Raw genomic sequence first — 21,553 nt, forward strand, 5'->3', positions numbered from 1 at the left:
AAGTATCGACAAGGTGGGCCGAGAGAACAAAAACGAGGGTACCGGAAGTACCGACAAGAGGAGCCGGGAAACGGAACAAGGGTACCGGAAATACAGAAATGATTACAAGGCGGATGTTACGGACGAGTAGCATAGAAGGGACACGGGAAGGAAACCCTCTCATCTTTAATTTCGCTTGAAGAAATAATTGGCAATTTGGATAGGTCGTGTATTGATTGGAAGCAATTGCCTTGAAAAACTGGCTTATAGTTGTGGAATACTGTGATATAATTTATTAAGTTTTTATACATCTGATCTTATTAATTTTTATATTTTAACACCTAGACCGAAGGCTTTGCTGACTGTGCAGGTGTCGGAGCTGTATAACCTTTAAGTTGTCCCTCCTTCTCCGGAGTTAGTAATTATTGAGCAGGGGGCACGTGCCAGTCGATTCATATAAAGATTCTGCATATAATTAACTGTTCAATTTAAAAAGAATAATAATTCAAACGGGTATAATATATAGTGATTTGTTTGGGGGTGGGTAGGGGAGGGGGGTTGTGGACAACATTCTGAATCCAGATGCCATTTGTTCTGGGAATTTAACACAGTTTAGAGGCTTGGGTAGGCTTTGTGCTTCTGATTATTACTTGTAACAGTGAGTTTTGAATATTACTGCACGATAGCTGAAGTCAATATTGTCGCGGACAGCATGACACGTAACAATTAACTTTAACGTTATAGCTACGCCTCCAATATATAGCTAGTATGCGATGGCTTAACCCTCCGTGTTTAAGGGCATGATCGATTTTAATTAGGACCACCTGGTATAGCGGAAGACAGATAGAGAGTATTAACTAGGGGGCTAAGTAGTTGGAAAAGTCAAAGTAGAGACAATCCAGAGATGATTTATGCCATTTGGAAGTGTCATAAAATGATATTTCGTCCAGACATAATAATAATGGCGGAATAGAAAGAGATATCACAACTTCGATGGACGTATTAGATATTTGGCGGTTACACAGGGTTAAGAAGGATGGGTTCGGCTAAACGAGGATTGTGCATTTCCCAGGTGCAATTCTTTGTTTTAAATATTCACCAGCGTGGATTTATCCAGTCTTAAGTTTTCATATGAAAGGGGAAGCCTGACTCTGAAGAAAACTTAGCAAGTATCTTTTCTTGCTAGAAAATTGTTTGGAAGTTCAGAGACACGTGAAAGATATTCGGCCTCGTAGAAAAGAAAGCGGGTCTCGGAAAGCACAAGGGGAAAATTAACTCTATATGTGCACCACGCAGTGAAAAGAACAGACAACCAAGCTACGATTGATGATTCGAAGATGATGGGGAGATAGAGAGAAGAGACCAAAAGAATACGACGAATTGACCTGTCAACAACGTTAACTTTGAGAGGCCCGGAAGCAACCAAGTTATGCGGGCAGTTCAAAGATATATATGGTCCAGCGACAGACCTATATTTGAAGCTTTTGAATGTTAGTCTTACGAGATTGACGATTCCAATTTCTATCATCTGAAGAACGATTAGAAAAGATGACCATTGAAAAGATATGAAAGTGTTAAGAAATAGGACAGATTGTTAGAGTGCTATAAGACATTTCTTCCAATAAACAAGATTTTTTTTTAATTGCATAGCTAGATAGGGTATGCTGTAGATCTCGCAAGCATAAATAATCTCTCCATTTAAAATTTCAAACCCCTCGTAAAGCCCTACCGGAATATTGATATGAAGGATTGCATAAAATCATGGCTAATAGAAGATAATATTATGATAATACACATTTTAGTTTAAATCTTTAATTTATTTTTAACATCAGTTATTATTTGTAGTTAATCACAGGTAGTATTTGCATTTGATACAAATATTTGTAATTAGTTTATTGTGCTTATTTTAGTACTAATGAGAGCTGACATCATGTCCGTGTGTTGTGCTAGCCGTTTAAGTTTTACTAATGTGAATCATTTGATTAATTTCCTGGAATTTTATTTTAATTTTGCTGTAGTTGGAAATCTTAAAAAGCATCTTTGCAACCATGCCTGCTGTGTTTACTTAAATTGCAATCTGGCTGTTATAATGTTTAGAAAAACATTGAAAACGAACTTTGACCTCACGATATATGAAGATTATCTTCCTTAGTTCTCATAGTGATATTTCACCATTTATGCGTTTTTTTTCAGGATCTTTTGTAAATGTATGTCATTTCTCACCTTTATTATTTTCTGTCACTTACCATATTTCCCATGTTCTTCATATAATCGATCGTATCTCTCTCTCTCTCTCTCTGTCTCTCTGCCTCTCTCTCTCTCTCTCTCTCTCAACAAAGATAGAATACTCTTGATGTTGACAAATACGTTTAATTTCCACTGACTACATATTTAAAGTTTAATATTAAGTCCGTAAGATAAAATCATCGCTTCCTGGGCGTCCTTGATGTGTCTGAAAATATAGCATTACATTTGCATTGATCTCGATACATTTCTGAACAAATATAAATGTTCATTACATGCTATATTTATAGCAAATAAAAGCTACGGAGTCAAAAGTACATTATTGTCATCGTTATAGGTATGTCTGTAATGTCGCTGTCAAGTAAACAAAACACAAGCTATTTCACTTTAGATAAATTAATATTGTTGTCAAATCACTTATATTGACTAATAAATGTTAAAACATCAGAACAGAAACAGTGATATCCATGAAAGGAAAATAAAAACATAGTCTATATCAGACAATTGTCTTTCGTTTATCCTTACGATCCTTAGCCTGCTGCATATAATAATAACTATAATAATAATAATAATAATAATAATAATAATAATAATGACAAGTAACCGTTCCGGTGGCCTAGTGGTTAGAGCGTCCGCCTCGGATGCGGGAGGTCGTGGGTTCGATCCCCGGCCCAGTCATACCAAAGACTTACAAAAACGGTACTAACAGCTGCCTCGCTTGACGCTCAGCATTAAGAGATCAGTGTTAGGACTGGTTGGTCTGGTGTCAGGATAATGTGACTGGGTGGGACATCATGCTACATGTCTGCGGCATGATGCCCCAGTGCTAGACATCACTATAAACTGCCACATTGCAGACATCGTAGCGATATGACTGAAAAATTGTTAAAGCTACTTTAAAAATCCAAATCACATCACATCACATCACAATAATGATAAGCACTTCCCTACTTACTATGCAACGAATTTTACTTTAATTACATTATTTCTAATAATCTTTGATACGTTTGTTTGCCTTTTTTTCTATATTATGGTTCTTTCATCTATCCATTGATACACGCACAGATACACTAGAAGGAACGAGGAAGAAAACTGAAAGACCTCAAGAAAAATATATCCTTCAGCTCTTAAAGAATAATATTGGAAAAGAAATTACTTGCAGTAAGGTAGATACAGATCTAGAAAAAAACGAACACAGACAAATGAATATACGTAAAATGTATAACAGAAACGACATATAATCGGAGTAATCAGGTGAAGGCAGGGGTGGATTAAGGCTCACTGGTGCCCTAAGCACTGAAAAATCTTGGCGCCCCCGTCCTTTCCACGCTTGGTGCCCCCCTCCTTTCCACGCTAACCCAGTCCATTTTAGTTGTTGACCTGTCTGACCAGATATACAATGCAGGTTGCCGCAGTACAAAAATGTATTCATATGATAACACAATATACTGTACAAACTAAGCCAAGCTTAGGCTACATAAAGTTCTACAAAAATGCAATACACCTGGGAAGATAACCCTAGGGTGCACCATGATCAAGAAACAGAACATTATGATCAATTTGCACTAGTTTTATCAATTTTTGTTACCAATCTTCATTCGTTATTTTTTTCTTTTCACCCTTTTCTCAACTTTGTGGTGCCCCTTTGGCCCTGTTGCCCTAAACACGTGTTTAGTCTGCTTAACGGTTAATACACCCCTCGGTGAAGGTCCAAAATAATTTTTCACGGTATATAAATCGCAGGTAAATGGCTACACATTTGAAACTAGAAAGAACGCATACACACGCATGCAATTACCGACGCATACTCGGATATCAAATGAGTTGACCTACTGCCTAATCTCTATGACAGGAACATGTGCCCCTTGTAACACCTCCGATCTCTCGGATTACACAGCGCCATATGGGTCGAGAATCCGAGCAAATGTGGATACCATCCGCACATTCGGAATCTGACTCGCAACCTGAAAAATACAGAGGTTATCCATTGCATTAAGTCATCATGTGTAGCTCAGACATAAGTACTACTTTCTAAAATGTTTCAGTGGCAGATTTACAAGGGATGACTCCGGTATGCACCACCTTCTCATATCCAAAGATCATGTCCCCCCCCCCCCACACACACACACATGCACACGAAGCCTGCACCTGTAACTGGAGTTTACACATTGATCCCCACAGTTGTCGCCTAGTTTATCTCTCACCCACCCACCTCATTAAAATCCTGAATGTACTGATATTGACACTTCCCAGGGGTCTAAACCAATTTGCATGACTACACCTCAAAATGACGAACGCTCTGGGTGAGCTTGGCGTGTAGTTGATTTTCCCTTAATTACAATGTCAACCAACTGGTAGGACATTGTGCTACATGTCTGCGACATGATCTCCCATCGCTAGACATCACTATAAACTGTCACACTGCAGACATCGAAGCGATATGACTGAAAAAATTGTTAAAGCTACGATAAAAATCCGAATCACACACAAACACACACACACGAGACTAGTCCGCGATGCCATAAAGTGCCTTGTAATCCGGTTCCCTATGAATGACGCAAAAACGGACTATTTGCTTGGTCTCTTAAATATCTTGTTAACGCCGATTCCTCCATATTCGAACAAAATGATACAATGATACATAAATACAGATTGCACATACCCTTGGTTTATTAAATATGTTTTTATATGCCTCAGTAATCTATGTGGAACTTGTCACTACTTCAAAACAAAGTGAAATGGGATTGTTATTTTCTATTCAAAACATTTTAGTTTTTGTTTAACTTGACACAAGCGCCTCCATCATTAAAGCTGGCCGCCATGTATAGCCTATCGTGTGCTGAAAAATGGCGTTAAACCCTACAACAACAACAACAACAACTTGACACAAGCGTGTTCTAGGATCAATGAAATAGATAATAATATTGATACATATGTACAAAATGACATATTTGTATTCATATAGTCTTACTTGTATGCATCCATCCATACACACATAAATGCATACCTTTAAACAAATATAAACGCGTTCGTGCAAAATCGGGGATATAAGATACCAAAACATGCAAAATAGGATATTTAAATTACCAGAATACACTGTATAGAAAAACGGATATGTACGATATCAAACTTGCCCAAAAAAAACCAGGACATGTACGATATCCCAAAATACCCCCAAAACACGCAAAACCTACATTTACATTATTAAAACATGCTAAAAGGGACATTTACAATACCAAAAGCATGCAAAACGGTATTTATAATACCGCAACATGACGATACCAAACATGCAAAACGGTATTTATAATACCGCAACATGACGATACCAAACATGCAAAACGGTATTTATAATACCGCAACATGACGATACCAAACATGCAAAACGGTATTTATAATACCGAAACATGACGATACCAAACATGCAAAACGGTATTTACAATACCGCAACATGACGATACCAAACATGCAAAATGGTATGTACAATACCGCAACATGACGATACCAAACATGCAAAACGGTATGTATAATACCGCAACATGCAAAAAAGGACATTTACGATACCAAACATGCAGAAAGGGACATTTACGATACCAAACATGCAAAAAAGGACATTTACGATACCAAACATATAAAAAGGAACATTTACGATACCAAACATACAGAAAGGGACATTTACGATACCAAACATGCAGAAAGGGATATTTACGATACCAAACATGCAAAAAGGGACATTTACGATACAAAACACGAACAAATGCCCCGGACAGTTATCAACACTAATATTGTTATCAATTCTTGCGTAATATACATGTATCGACGTCTGCATTTCGTAAGGCATCTACCACAAATAAGCGCGAGACCGCTCCGGTGGCCTAGTTCTCAGAGTGTCCGCTGTGGATGCGGGATGTAGTGGGTTCGATCTCCGGTCGAGTCATACCAAAGACTTATAACATTGGTACTAACATCTGCCTCCCTTGGCGCTCATCATTAAAAGGATAGTGTTAGAACTGGTGAGCCTGGTGTCGGGATAATGTGACTGGATGGGACATCATACTGCATGTCTGCGGCATGATGCCCAGCGCTAGACATCACTATAAACTGCCACAATGCAGACATCGTAGCGATATGACTTAATTAGTTTTTAAAGCTACGTTAAAAATCCAAATCACACACACCAAATAAGCGATAAGTGCTGTTTTGTAGTGTAACATTTCATCTGTTGCATTTTCACTTGAAATGTACAACTAATGTAGCCTAGCAACCACTCTTACTATACTTCTAAAACGATCAAAATCTAAAGAAATAAGTGCTGTCTTCAATATATCCATGTCTCACCAACCTGGAACAAAGAACACTCGGCTATTATGGAATGTGACCAGTACTTCCAGACCCGTACTTAAGGCCTTTATATGTTTGTTTTAAACTGTGTTGAGAGAAAGTCGACCTAGTTGATTTTGGTCTAAGCAGTGTTGAGAGAAAGTCGACCTAGGGGAATCTGGTTTAAACTGTGTTGAGAGAAAGTCGACCTAGTGGAATCTGGTTTAACTTGTGATGATCAAAATCTAAAAAATGGACATAGATTTCATTTCGGTACAAGAAAAGTCAATCAGAAATATTGAGATCATATCAGACAAAAACAATAATTGCAAGTAAAGCAAAGGTTCCTTAATAAGTTTCTCAGCGAAATAGATTTCTGCCCGGTATATGTCAACGTAGTGATACAATTTTAGGTCGACTTTTGCAATAATAAACAAAACCAGATGAAATGGATACTAGTTCATGCTTTAACAGTGTTTTACAATCAAATTATATATCCTCCTGTTACGAAAGTTATTACTAATTACCACTTTATCCTGTCAAAATGTGTCGACTTTGAGAGTTTTGGAAGACGTTTTGTCCTGCTCAGGGATTGCTGAGCGTTTCATACACCTCTACCCTTGGTAATATCACGTTTTGTAGGCCCCATTCAATCCTACTCTACTGTTGATTAAACTGTTTAAGGGTTTTGCTTGCCATCAACTTTCTCAGTGGCAAAGTCATTCATTAGAAGCCAAACCCTTTTGTTAATCAGAACGAAGGTCCCATGGTATAGATTTCGGAAGAACATCAATGGTATCAAATGTGAATAACGTTATTATGATATAGTTTAGCACTCCAAATTGCCTCCTTGCTCAATAAGCATTTCGTCACAATTCGTTTTAATTTTCATATACATGACATAATTCCACTTAAAACGTTTTGGATTCCATGATGAGCGAGATTCCTCCCATGAAATGTATTGAAAACATGTTAGTCAATTGGTTCCTAATGATGAAAGTCAAAAGAATGCACTTAGTTTGGTGAATGTTATAAAAAGTGTTCTTATGATGGTGTAACGTATACATGATTAAATAGGCAGGTAGTATAAGAACATCAGCGTGGACACCTGAAGGGGCCAGACTTCAAACCGCGAGATCGATTATTCGTCTTCAGTGATAGAAACAAGCGCCTGTGACAAGAAAATATGCTATTTGTCCCTGTTTGTACATAATGACCTTTCGTGACATTTGTATCCTTATAATGGTCATCTAGCATGCGGGCTGTTAGAATTCAATTGATAAGTACTAAAATAAAAATTTCGTCCCACAAACTTTGCTGCTGCCAAAATAAAGGTTTAATAAATCAAAAGGAATTTTGCATTTGCAAATCGTCAAAAGTTATATCTCAACATATTTCTTATCGTTTGCATTCCAGAAAACTACATGAAAGGAAAAAGTACAATACTAACCTTGAACTGCACCATTCTGGGCACAGGTGCATAGTGTATGATCGCATTGTACGTGCCAGCCACTTCCACAAATGACAGTGTTAGAGTCACATTCTGCGGTGGTTGTGCAGGCTTGGCTGTATGCTGTATGGAAAATAGCAAGTATATAATATCTGGGATATAGGTTGCAGAGACAATAATAGATGATTGGTTATTAACCGAGTCAGCATCTTAGTTTCACTTTTGCCGACGAGATAAAATTTATGAAATCGGTAGAACTACAAAGATGTTCCTTGTTATATAAAGTCATCTGAATATATTCATAACATAAATATATTCATTCACAATTTGTAACAGGTGGTGGAAAAGTTTAAATTCATCAGCGGGAAAACGAAATTTTCACGGTATAGCATTGTATTGCAGTGTATATTTTAATTGAAATTGTGCAGTATAATGTTTGTATTTATTATTAGACTTAGAGTATATCATTAATAAACTATTGAATATGAAGCAAAAATAATTAATGCACTAATTTTGATTAAGGTGGGCCGAAAGCATGCTCATCATCCAACATAAAAAACAAATATTGAATGGTGCATCATAACCTTTTTCTTATCATATATATATATATATATATATATATATATATATATATATATATATATATATATATATATATATATATATGTTGACCATTGGAGTGGGGAACACAATGAAAAGGTCACCGTACAGTTAAAAAATTTCTGGTTATCAATTAATCTAGGGACAATAAATATCATGCACAAAAAAAGAAAAGGACACACACGCACACATGCACGCACGCACACATGTATGCATACATATATCACACAATCTCTATCGACTAACCGATATAAGGATACAGCGTAATGGTGGCACAGCCTTTATAGTATTAAAGTATTTGTTCCTGTTTATCATGAAATCTGACCCAAATAAATATAACAAATTGCACAATTTACGTGTTCATAAATGAGGCCCAGTTGAGCAGAAATTCCTTTTTATTTAACTTGGGAGTGTAATTTTCAACATTTTCTTGCATCAGGACCTGGGTTGAACAGGTTGAATACTGGGAGACGTCTACATAGAATCTTAAAAATAACTGCATTTGTGGTTAAAAATGTTTTTCAATCTAAGCTCAAAGCCACCATTTTGCAGTGAGTCTCAAGGGAGGATACAGTAGTAATATGTACAAAAAATGCTAAGCCGTAACAAATATTAAAATTAGTGCACAAAATCTCAATGCTAAATGAAACTATATATATATATATATAATTTTGTATTGTATTATTAGACATAGAGTATATCATTAATAAACTATTGAATATGTAGCAAAAATAATTATATATATATAAATATGACAAAATAAGTACCTACCCACTAGGGAACACACCAGAAGCAAGGCAAATGACTTCATTTTGTAAGGAAGAAATCTAAAACTGGACTGAGCAGCTCTTACACCTGTTGGTGATTTTGATGGAAATAAGGTCATGACTGAGTCACGATATGTCACAACTGATTGGATCACGATTTGACACAAACCTGCTTGAGACACGTTTAAGCTGATCTTATCTTTCTAAGGTTGAAAATTTAGATCGGATTTGTACGTAGGTAATTGTGAAGGACCGCATTGCAAGAAAAAGCTTTTTAAGTCGATGCATATGTTATTTATCATCATCATCATCGTCGTCGTTTTCCTCCTCATCATCACCGTCTTCTTATTGCTAATAAGCCGTTAACATTGCTGTAAGTTAGGCTATCTTTAATTCTCTAATTCTCTTACTTGTAGTAGTAGATGACACATAGCTTATTAAGTCCATCATCTAATACCCTCAAACTAAATTGCAGTGACATGACGCTTTTAAATACTCCCCACTGAATCGAAGTGAAACGACGTTTTAAGTTCATCCACTGATACCCCACAATGAATCCAAATGAAACAACGTTTTAATTCCACCCACTTACACCTGACACTGAGTAGAAGTGACACAGCATTTAAACTCCATCCACTAAAAAATCGCATCGACAGTACCCCCACCCCCAAACTGAGTAAACAGCTCATTGTGCATTTCGGTTTTATGTTGGTAAGAAATAAGTTTATTTGACTACTTTTATTTTACAATAAATTAGAATAAAACCTGATTAGAGAACATCTAATTCCAAAAGTAATCCAAGAATAATCCATGAAAAAAAGTTTAGAATTTTTAATAATGAAATGTTCTAATGAATTCAAGTTCGAGTCCCGACGAAGAATCCAAGATGGAAGATGATAACGTATGCTACATCCTGTACAACGTTGTTGTCTAAAATTCATTGTAGAAACACAAGAAATAACACCCCAGTGTTGGAAATCCGAATAAAAATTTTAAGAAATGTCTTGTTCAAGAATTATGTATGATCACACATGTATTTCCAGGAAACAATTAATCCTTTTGAATCCAAATAATTCAAATAAACATTAAAATAACTCCAAACTGACACAACAAAAGAACACCCTGAAATCAAGTGTTGTAAGGCCAGACTGAGAATATTTCTCTAATAAAATAATTATACAGTAATTCTGAGGCGCAGAATGGGTGCCCGTACGATGGTCACATGATCATTTTTACATCACGCACTCAAAACATGGCCCGGACGAAAACCAATAAAATATTTTTAAAAAAAAGGTGTTTACTTCATTAAAACTATTTACCAGCCTAGGGTTACGAATTCAATACAGCCTCGATCTCGTCCTTATTATTCCCACAATAAAAATAAATTAAGAAAAAGAACTTGTTACGTAACTGTTACTAATGTTGATACGTAAACAAGATTTTATTATAATAGCATGTGCAATAAAAATAAATTTTTAAAGCTGACAAACAAACAAAAAAATGAAAATAAATATGAACTATATCAGATATATGTAACAGTATATGCTGAGGAAGTCAAATGTCTGCTTAAGTTGTTTCCTCAAACAGGTGTCAATCCACAACCAAGATCCCATGACAAGGCTGAAGAGCATAAGTCAAGCCTTACCAGACGCACCAACATTGGTACAAGGCCAACTGCAAAGAAAGTCCAATCCAGCTCCTTGGATTTCGAAGCTGATTGCTACACCACGATGCTACACCACGAGAAACGCATAACAGTTCGACATTCGAAAATACCGCAAAATAGGTCGGCACACAAGACACAAAAGATTCAGTGTTATGAATATCTAGACATGATGCAAAACGAGAAGGAGGCCCCAAGTAGGGACACCTAAAACATTATAGCGTACCCTGAATAATCTTCACACACCGAAATGCAAAGCACTGCACAAAACATTACTTGGATAATCCCAGCGATACCGAGATCGTAACGGAGTTGTTTTTCTTGGTCTGTTTGATTTGGTTAGCTTGATTACCAAAATAGTTTCGATCCGGAGTTTAGAGTTCTTGCTACTATATAAAACATTTAGCAAAGGCAGCCACTCCACTGGCAGATACATCCGCTTTTGCATGGGCCATTGACATTGCGTCATCTGATCGTCCACGCTTTGTGAATGCGTTCCTAGGGATGCTCAATGAATCCTTAGAAAAACACAAAGGCGACCAAACAAAACCTAGTCAACAATTTACAAGTTTGTTTGTCCCAATCAAACCTTCTCGGTTACCACCACCCTGGGAAATGTCTTGTGGTGACGAGCACGTTTGGTTAATGGAATGGTGCCTTCCTGAGACTGATCCAAGGCAACGTTGATATCCACATTGAGCCAGGACGGTGCATATCAAACGTCAGAACAACCCTTCCAATTCTGGTCCAGAACTCTCGCATATGCGAGGTCAACACAGACATCAAAAGCTTCAAGCGGTTACATCCCATCCAATGCGTCGAGACCTATCCATCAAACCTATTGGGCACAAATGATATATCTGGCAGGTGGCAGCACATTTCTATCCCGTGAATCGCATTATTTCGCTGCCTAAGTCTGACACAGTGGTAACTGCAGACCACCGCTCAGACAGAGAGAGAGGGAGTTTGAAAGCTTCTAAAGCCATATATTTGTCTGGATTTGTGGGAACTTGGTTCTACTAATCTGATTTTCAAGAGGTTCATGAGTTTTAGCAACCCTTCTGGGTGCTCTGGCAGCCTAAAGGTTGAAAACACCTGATCTGTAGGGATATCTACGACCAGCAAGGTTAAATGCCCGACCGCAGCTACATTGTGCCTATAGATCTGGCATTTGCTTTAGCGATAATAATCATAGAGGGCGAACGGGAGTGCTTTATGGCAGTGAGCGTCAACGAAACCGGTGCTATGGATGATCAAAAGCGGTGATAAAGTTAGCACTGTTCAGTGGCGAACGCGCATTTAACTCTCGAGTCTTCATCAAACTTTGTCGTTGAGATGAAATTCGTACGCCAACTCCACATACAAAAGATATTCTGCGCGGTCGATGTTGTTGGTTATAACCGAGCCCAACTGCACTTTCTACCATGCCTAGAATTTGTCAATGTCTGTCAAGGAAAAGTTTTGCCTCAAATACCTCCGGTGTTACGAAAAATTTGTACCCAGTTAAAAATGTGTCCCGGAACGTGATTCAACATTGCACAACGTGAAAACCTGTCCCTGGTATTGAGAAACGTTCTCATGCCGCTAAATTTCAACGTGTTAGTGAAAGAGACAGATATGTCAAGCCACGATGGCTTGCTACCTTTCAAAAAGTTGACAAACGCATCTATGCGAGACACATTCTCGTTGTTCAAATAGGGTTGTTACTAATCTGTAATGAAATAATATTTGAAACAGTCGTATGGCTGTGCAGTACCCATGCATTGTGAGTTTTGTGCGTAAAAACATGAAGGGTCGACACTGATCATTTATCAAAACGCCTTGCTTACATTTGTTAAATATGGAATGATTTAAACAAAAATATGTATAGACTTTCTTAGAGCTTTTCCAAGTGTAAAACATATTTCTTTAATATTGCTTAGCAGCAGAGAGGGCAGACAACCTCTAAATGGTTCACCCGTATTTTCGCAAAATACGCCTTCCTGAGAGATCGCAAAACACCCCCCCCCCCAAAAAAAAACGCGATATCCAGCGTAAGAAAACTCCGTCGATGACAAATTGGCTTACCCGGTTATCGCTGATGGGGATTTTTTCTTTGCGATACATCGAAGGAAAATATGCGATTGTGTCGGTACCAATTTGGAGGCGCGCCCTCTCTGCTGCTATTATCCAAAAATCGTATCAAGACCGACTCGATATCGTGCTCGAGGATTGTGCAAATTTATTGTTATAAATCTGTGCGGGGTTGACTGAGCAACACTGAAAAATTTCTAAATTTATTCATGTCCATGTCGCCGCTACACCAGGTCTGATGAATATTTCGTAACGTGTGAGTATCAACTCCGTTAAACACGTTGAGAATATTGCAATTGTCTCTGATCACTTTAGGGATTTGCGTATACCACTGGGTAACATAAATTACATCAGTGTTTTTGTGTCTGCCCCTGGAAAATATCCTAGCAGGATTGGACTGTTTGTCCAGCATGACATCATCGTACACGACTAAACTGTTAATAAACCCATCAATATCATCAATGCGATATCAGTGATAAATTCAACAACATCATCACCGTTTTCATTTAACGATTTTGCATTTTCATTAAAATCCTTTAGTACATCATAGCACCGCTGGTCATCTACAGACGGAGATACCAAATACAACTGATCCCACCTAAGCCATCTCATTATCAAATTAAGCAGTTATGTTTTACCACTTCCAGATGGTCCAATTATGATCATACGGACATAATTTGGTAGCGCAGCATGATGATTGACTGGATCTTGTTTTCGTGTTGCAGAAAAATCAATTACATTCATGATATATATAAAAAGAATATGGATTTCTATTGTGTGAAATGCAGGGCGCGTACCCCAACAGGTGATCTAACAACCATTACAACAAAAAATAACAGATCAGCGGTTATGGGTAAGTGTGAACGATGCGGTACAAAGAAATTTCAATTTATTTCCGCACAGTCGGGTTTTTAAAAAAAACCCAGGAGGTGATATTACAGCAAAATTAGCAAAGTTATCAGGGAGTCCGTGGGCTAAATACCCAGGAGAAAAACATCTTCCAGGATATAATTACTGCGGGCCTGGAACCCGACTTGATATCAGACTTGATAACCAAGACCAACTAAAACCAGGCGAGGAACCAATAAACGCTATTGATAAAGCGTGTCATGCTCATGATGTAGCTTATAAAAGTAAAGATCTACAAGATAGACATCTCGTAGATGTGAAATTAATTCATGCACTAAATTCCATCACTGATAAATCTTTCACGGAGAGGTTAGCTAGTTGGTTAATAAAATCCGCAATGAAAGGTAAATTAGCATTAGGTACTTGTAATTAATTATAATGGAATCGATTTACTATTCTCCAAAAGGATACTGGAGGGGTAACGCAGCAATTAGTAAACTCGCTGAAGCAGCAAAAGTTACACGTGTTACTGCTAAAAATTGGTTATCCGGACAGGCAATGAGGCACATTTACCAACAACCGCCTAAACAAATTCACTTTGAACATTTCAATGTCAGTGTTCCTAATGAAGTTCACCAGGCTTATATATTATTTCTACCACATGATACTGTTAAAATACAAAGACGTCAAATAACATACAAGTATGTGCTAACTGTAATTGACGTTGCAAGTAGATATAAAGAAGCAGAACCGTTGTCAACAAAGACAGCAGCTGTATTTGCTTCTGCGTTTAAACAAATTTATCAACGTGGACCCTTGCAATGGTCGAATCTGCTACATGTTGATCCTGGCAAAGGATTTCAGGGTGCAGTATGATCGCTGATGAAACAATATAACGTCACCATCAGACGAGGACATACTGAAATTCACCGTGATCAGGCAATTGTTGAACGATTTAATCGAACACTTGCTGAGCGGTTATTTTGATATCAATACGCGAAGGAATTCATTCAAGACAAGAGATCTCGCAAATGGGTTGCAAGATTACCAAGCGTGATAATTGCATTAAATAATGAAATAACTCGAACAACCAACATTAACCCATTAGCGCAGTCACAAAGAAAACATATACCCGTACAACGACGTGATTTTTCAACACAGCCAGTGCTGGGTAATGACACTGTGAGCTATTTACATGAACCCGGTGAACTTGAAAAAAACTGGTAAAAAAAAGAGCGACTGATCCTATTTGGGGCATCACGACACACAAGATATCTAACATAACTAGATCCTCGGGTAGACCAGCAATCAACAGGCTGGATTCAATTCCTCCTCAATGTGGATTCACACGTGAACAATTACAAGTAATTCCGGAGGACACACAATTACCGCCCAAATCACTTAACTAGCGCCCCTTCGTCGATTACATTCAAGACAGGTCAACATCTTATTTTCTCGTGTATTACCGCGACTGTTATCTTTTCTATCTACGGTAAACTGTCTTGGATTATTACTCGACTACTCCCACAACATCACACAATTACAGCTCGCACAGTGATTATTTAGCTGTTGTTTAAGCGTGTTAATAAATGCAACGTCGAGATCAAAGTCGCGCTTAATTTTTTTTGTCACTTTGTTTATAACCAGCCAATGTTTTTCTTATTATATCACTGTCACAGTTGTCATTGCCGCTAATTGTATCGGTCATTGACTCATCTAAGATAATTCGTCGTAGTTGAGATATTCTTCTGACTCTGGACACCGCTAAGTAAACTAAGTTTGACCATCCGATGCGATCATCAACGATCCAAACAACTGTGTCAGTGATAGTCAGTCCTTGTGATGAGTGAATTGTCATCGTGTATCCTAGCGTCCACGGGGAATTATCGGCGTGTGAGCATCTTCAACAACATTGATATCAACTGCGACAATATCATTCAACACAAGATTCTGTTTCCTTGACTGTCCTGGTATATCAACATCAATATTCTGCCGTCGCGTATCAGCTGGTCGATAACACAGGCAACATTGAGAATTTCTCTTTGTGTGGCTGAAACAACTGCTGTTGAAGTGTGTCTCTGACTATGTTTCTACTTGCCACTATTAAATCGTTTGGTCTCCATGTTTCCCAAAAGTCGTTCATAGAAGTTTCTGAAATTATTTTACGCCCTATTTCACATTGAATTTTGTTCGGTTGCAGTCCGATTAATTTCTTGAGCTCGTTTAATTCTGCATCAAGAGATCTGGACAACAAATTTTTACAAAAGTCATGTTACTGAAATAAAATTAGTCAATTCTTATCAATTTTTATGTGCTGAACACGAATATGACAGTCAAATTGCAAAATTGGCTCTAGTTTTTTTGTAATCTGCAAGAAATTAATGTTTACATAACGAAATGCATTCCAATAGTAAAAGGTCAACTGTAATAGCCTACCTATAAAAAATCAAGTCATTGACTACATCTTAGATTTCTTCGCCTGTCTCTTGTACAGCTGTTCGGGAGCATCTCTGAGGAGTGTCCAGCAGTAGTCAGCCAGCATTGTAGTGGACCATTTTCCCTGGTATCTTTGTTCCATTGTTGCGATATCTTGATGAAAACGTTCGCCGTGTTCATCACTAACAATACCACAGTTGCTAGGAAATAAATCCAAATGGGAATGAAGGAAGTGAATCTTTAGAGACATATTGCAGCCAAGTTTCTTATACTTCATCAACATGTCTTCTACTAGTTCCTTATAGTTTTCTGCCCTAACATTTCCGAGGAAGTTTGTAGAAACTAGGCGAAAAGCATTCCATGCTTGTTTCGCGTCACCTTCCAGCAAGTTGTTGAACCGGTCATCTTTGAAAAGCTCTCGAATCTGAGGACCCACAAAAACTCCCTCTTTAATCTTTGCTTCGCTGAGTCGAGGGAATTTTTCATGCAGGTATCGGAATGCTGGCAAAGTCCGGTCAATGGCTTTCACGAAGTTCTTCATCAAACCTAGTTTGATGTGAAGGGGTGGTAGCAAGATTTTCTGAGCCTCAACCAGAGCTGGGTGTTGGATATTCTTCTCTCCAATGGCTACATTCTGCCTGTGAGTCCATTCCTTCCTCATGTAGTGCATTTCCCTTGCTCGGCTATCCCACTCGCATAAGAAACACATGTATTTTGTATATCTTTGCTGCAGTCCCATTAAAAGGGCAACTACCTTCAAATCACCACAGAGGTGCCAGCTGTACTTGTTATACTCAATGGAATTCAGTAGCTGCCTTAAGTTATCGTATGTCTCTTTCATGTGGACAGCATACGCTACTGGAATAGATGGAAGAATGTTTCCATTGTGCAAAAGCACAGCCTTGAGACTCAGTTTCGAAGAGTCCACAAATAGTCTCCATTCTTGTGGGTCATGAGTGATTTTTAAAGCATTCATGAGGCCCTCAATATCGGAACAGAATATCAGATTACTTTCGTTTCTGAAGAAAGGCTCCAATTGCTGGTGGCGCTTTCGATATGCAGTAATTGTGACATCTTCTTCTAGAAGATTCCATTGTTGGAGTCTTGATCCTAGCAATTCTGCCTTGTTCTTTGATAAGTCCAAATCACGAATCAGGTCATTTAGTTCTTCCTGTGTTATTATGTGTGGGGTTGATGATGCACCACAGTGAAAATCTGGATCACTACATGCTGATGGACCAGGAGAAGAACAGGTCAACTCACCTTTGTCTTCGTCAGATGAATCAAGAGAATATTGTGCTGGAGGTTCTGGAATAGGAAGTCCCTCACCATGTGGAACTGGTCTCAATGCAGACGGAATGTTTGGGTAGACTATTCTCGACTTCTTTCGCTTCGTTATTCCGCCGGAAAGAGGAGGAACCAAGCAGAAGTAACAGTCATTTAGGTGGTTGCTTGGCTCTCTCCACACCATTGGGACTGCAAACGGCATTGATGACCTTTTGCAATTCAACCACTGTGAAAGCTGTGTTGTACATGTAGCACAGCATATATGCGGAGCCCAAGGCTTGTCTTGGTCACCAACCTTGCATCCGAAGTAAAGATGATATGCCTTCTTCACTTGAGAATTGATACTTTTCTTCTGGTTGGCAAATGTCACTTCCCCACAAATATAGCAAAAATTGTCCGCGGTATTAACACACTTTCGAGGCATTACTGTTCTTTATTGTACGTAAATGGATAAAATAATAAGTTTTATGTAACAGTAGCTTGAACTGTCTCGCACAACGTCTAAAATATTTTAAATGCTGAACCTATCTGATTGGGCTTTATATAGTACACTGCTTACGTCAGCTTCAGCAGCCGCCTGGCATTAGTATAATAGGCCTACACATGTATAGTACACTGCTGACGTCAACTTACTTCAGCAGCCGCATGGCATTAGTATTGCATTGCATCAGAAAATGATGCAATCAACTGTGGATGATGTGAGCATGATGGTATTATGCAATGTTACATCATTATTCCGGATGTTGCTGCAGTCCTACTGGAGAAATTTACACAGTGAAACATAGAAAATGAGGTATATGAATATCTTCAAAACGAGAGCCAATACAAATTTTTCACGGTTATATTCGTGTTCGGCACACCAAAATACTACAGATTAGGGCCTTTTCAAGTCAGTAATGATTTCGCTGTTGACCAGTGATTATAATCATCAGTTATCTCCGAGTAATAATCAACAAAATTCTTCAACCAGTCGTGTGGAGATGGTCCGACAAACAGTGGTGGTTGACCGTATCGCCGCACATTATCACAGCTGTCTTCTTCAATAACAACCAATCGAGAAATGTTTTTAATATTTCCAATGACATTGCACACTTCATTCCAAATGATGATCTTTGGCATATATTTCTCTCCCATTCGATCTGGAGCCCACACACCGCCGCTGTATTTGAAAAAGCTGTGATAAGTACAAGAATTAACCCCTCGTTGTTTCATCTCCCTGGCGAGTATGTGTGTTGGTGTTAGCACAATCATATGATCGCGTTTCCGTCGAAATGACTCGCTTACCCGAGTTGTCTTACCAGAACCTTACGGCCTGTTCAAATAAATCGTTTTGTGTCTGGATACTAGATCATACACGGATGGTTCCGACGATGATTCTAATAATTCTGATTTGCAATAACTATCTTTAACCGCAACATCTGCGGATTCACAATAACAATGTAGCATTTCCTTTTTTATTCTCCACGAACCCCATGATTCATCAGTGCTCGTGAAACGAGCCAGTAATTCTGAATATGTTTTTTTTTCAAGTAAAATGAATCTGTTGAAACTCTAACTGCAGTGTCAGGAAATCTATTTATCATCGATAGCAAATTTATAGAAACATAAGCTAGCATCGAAGATCTTTAATGTGTATATTGAGGAGATTGTCCATCAATGTAACTAACAATTGTGCCCAACCGTGTTCCGTCAGACAAGTAAGCATCTTCCCGATTACAAAATATATTTCTCGCAGCGGCATCATCAATTATAAATCTAAGTCAATATCATCTATAATCAATCGTGAGTGATGCCGTTTATGATCATATGCACCACCCTGAGTAAATTTACTAATTATTTTTCTACCGAGATCCTTTGCGGTTTTCTCACTGTTGCTGAGTTTAATCCTGGGAATATTAGGGCCATCAACAACAATGACATCAGCAGAAACGTTTTGGCATATCCGTGCATATTTTGCGAAGAATTCATTGAGATTGATACGCTCCGTTGTTGGTAACCAACTCGAAGTCTGCTTCCGATATGATATAATCACTTCACTGACCGTCAACGATATCAATATGCGGTTGTCTATCATATATCTCAGTAACACTATTGGTGCCCAGCGTCGCTCCGAGAAGTGTCTACCAAACCAAACATAACAGCAAGGATGAAGATTCTCGACAAATTCAAACGACACTACACGAGCGAATCCTGTCAGGGGGAAATCGGGTAACGATCCATTAAACGCCACTCGTTTCATCTCGTTTGTGTGATGTCCAAATCGCGCAAAATACTCACTATACTCGCCCATCCCTAGAAAATTTCCGGGATAACACGCATTCATGTCCACGGAAATCATCTCGCTGATATCATACTCAGTGTTCCATAAACCGCCGTGACCATACTCGACACGACTCGCCTGGACATTTTCGAGAAACTCAGCGCGTGTTGGTTTCCATGAATTCTTTTCTTGAGCAGCATGGGCAGCAACCAACGGCACTGTAAAACAATTAGTTAATAATTGCTCAGTATTTTCTGAATATCTCTGTGCTAGTTTCTTTACGATATAATTCACCGTTAGGTCTTACAAATTGATCATATTGGCCATCTTCAACGCTCTTAAACAACCACACTGACACGGATCGTTTTTACTTATCCGTTTGATGACATCAAATATGTTTTCCGGGGAATTTTTCACAGAGTTCTCTGACGAATAATATCTCACGACACGATCTCGTGGAAATATTGTTAACGCGGAGGTCCACTCGTGAGCGTTATGATCAATAATTACAGTTGGTGTTCCCTTTCCTTTATTCGCTGATTCATATAAGACCTCTCCCGTTAACGTTTATATTACCATTGGAAATTTTAATTTACTCGATAACTCATCGACATCGTTTGTTGACGTTCCTGTATCCTTAACCGATTCAGCCCACTTCGCTATTTTTTCACGTCGCAGATCAGTTAAACCGTTTCCACGCTTAGCATTCGTAAAATATTCCATTGCTCGCAAGGCTACACAATTCAATGAGAATCTCATCGGAGCAAGATCATTAATGTTAGGTCTATCATTTAGTTGATAAATTCCATAAACAAGCGCAGTCACAGGATACGATCGAGCGGAATATGGTTTGTCAATCCCAGTTAACATTCCTGGGTTGGAATCTTTACTTAATACAGCTGTTTTTCCATTAGCAAGGACAGGATCACGTTTGTCTCGGATATTCCACGTATCGGAACTAAACTTTATTCTGAGAAGATATTTCTAATTGGGGTAATCGATAATCGCTTTCGCTCGTGCATCGCTCATTGTAGCATCAATAACCTCGTCGTCGTGTATAATTTTGAATGTAGACCACACGTGAGATGCTCCATCATCACGAAATTCTTTTTTGGCATCTCTGATAATATCAATCAGATCAGTCAGGGCTCGCCTTCACGAGTCAGGGGTTAGTCTGTCAAGATCGAATCTAGAAGCTTTCCAGGGCTTGATTTTGGATAATCTCTCAAACTCATCCATATATAATTAAGACAAACATTTAAATAAAAAATATTATATATACAATGTCTCAAACAAGAAAACTGTGCAAGTGGCTTAAGGTAGGATCTGTGACTCCATGTGGCAAATCCTTTGTAAACGAATTCTACGGGCAACATTCACAGTGTGTTCGTAATGGAAGCTTAGGACCAATACCCTGCTTACGATGTGGTTTCGGAGTCCGGGGAAAGACACAGTTGTGAGTGAGTAGCTCTGGTAAGCGATACAGGGAACTTAAAGATATTATGATAAAAAAATAATGATCCTGACTCTGTCAGGGGCATAGTTATAGCGTGTGAAGAGGATTATCTAAGTTTTCAGACAAATTATAATTTAAAAAACGAAGCGTCTCGTAATGGCGTAGTTAGGCA

General features: G+C 38.3%; 1 long non-coding RNA gene across 1 annotated transcript; it reads right to left on the reverse strand.

Annotated features, from left to right (window-relative positions):
• Positions 1–2,329: 2,329 nt before the first annotated feature.
• Positions 2,330–9,465, reverse strand: LOC149783561 (uncharacterized). Its single transcript, XR_016414031.1, has 4 exons — positions 9,362–9,465; positions 7,991–8,113; positions 4,057–4,187; positions 2,330–2,431 (listed from the first exon to the last, which is right to left on the reverse strand). It is a non-coding gene; the product is annotated as an uncharacterized LOC149783561 (long non-coding RNA).
• Between the last annotated feature and the right edge of the window lie 12,088 nt (positions 9,466–21,553).

The sequence above is a fragment of the Sinohyriopsis cumingii genome, chromosome 14 (assembly GCF_028554795.1).
Source record: "Sinohyriopsis cumingii isolate HCF-2022 chromosome 14, ASM2855479v2, whole genome shotgun sequence".
NCBI lineage: Eukaryota > Metazoa > Mollusca > Bivalvia > Unionida > Unionidae > Sinohyriopsis > Sinohyriopsis cumingii.